This window comes from Zingiber officinale, chromosome 3B (assembly GCF_018446385.1).
Source record: "Zingiber officinale cultivar Zhangliang chromosome 3B, Zo_v1.1, whole genome shotgun sequence".
Lineage (NCBI taxonomy): Eukaryota > Viridiplantae > Streptophyta > Magnoliopsida > Zingiberales > Zingiberaceae > Zingiber > Zingiber officinale.
In genome coordinates, this window is record NC_055991.1 from 95,793,669 (window position 1) to 95,794,652 (window position 984).

Here is a 984-nt window from a genome sequence, read left to right on the forward strand (position 1 = left end):
TCTCTGAATGAGCTTTGCTATATCTTGCTTCATTTCATTCTGAGTTGAGATAATTTCTTCAAGCATCTTTTCAACATTTGACTTTGGTAAGCCTTGAGAAGATAGATGTTGAAAATTTTGTTGCCCAGCTTGAAAATTTGGTCTTGCCCCCATAGATGGTCCTTGATCTTGATTATTTCTGTAAGAAAAATTTGGATGACTCTTCCATCCAGGGTTATAAGTATTTGAGTATGGGTTGCTCTGCCTTTGATTGTAACTCATGATTGCATCACATTGTTCAAGTTGATGGATTTGTGCAGTGATAGCTCCCAATGGACATGAGTCATTTGAATGCTCTGAACTCCCACATACTTCACAAGATGTACTAATAGCATTGACCATATTAGCACTAGTCCCCATATTCTCAAATTTCTTTGTAAGAGCGTCCAATTTTGCAGACAAAAGAGTGACTGCATCTACATCAAACTTCCCTGATGCTTTAATTGTTTGGTTTACAGAGGAATAGCCACCACTTCTTTCATTTGCCCATTGATGATGATTTTGTGCTACACTTTCAATGATTTCTTCAGCTTCATCTAAGCTTTTGTTCATAAGTGCCCCTCCAATTGAATCAAGGGACACTTTGGTATGATAATTGATACCATTGTAAAAAGTGTGCAACACTAACCATCTTTCCAACCCATGATGTGGGCATTGTCTGAGCATACTATTATATCTATCCCATGCTTCAAAAAGAGATTCTGAGTCAGTTTGCTTGAAGCTTGCAATTAAATTCCTCATATGAGCTGTTTTGCTTGGTGGATAGAACTTATCAAGAAACTGTTGCTCACACTGCTCCCAAGTGGTGATGCTATTAGGGGCCAAAGAATTCAGTCATTGCTTTGCCCTATCTCTTAGAGAAAACCCAAATAATAATAATCTAACTGCATCTGAAGGAACTCCATTCATTTTCATGGTACCACATATTTCATAAAAGACCTCTAA

At 37.5% G+C, this 984-nt stretch overlaps 1 non-coding gene across 1 annotated transcript; it reads left to right on the top strand.

Moving 5' to 3' along the window:
• Positions 1–676: 676 nt before the first annotated feature.
• LOC121968899 lies at positions 677–782 on the top strand. The gene has a single exon (XR_006108417.1). It is a non-coding gene; the product is annotated as a small nucleolar RNA R71 (small nucleolar RNA).
• The last annotated feature ends 202 nt before the right edge of the window (positions 783–984 follow it).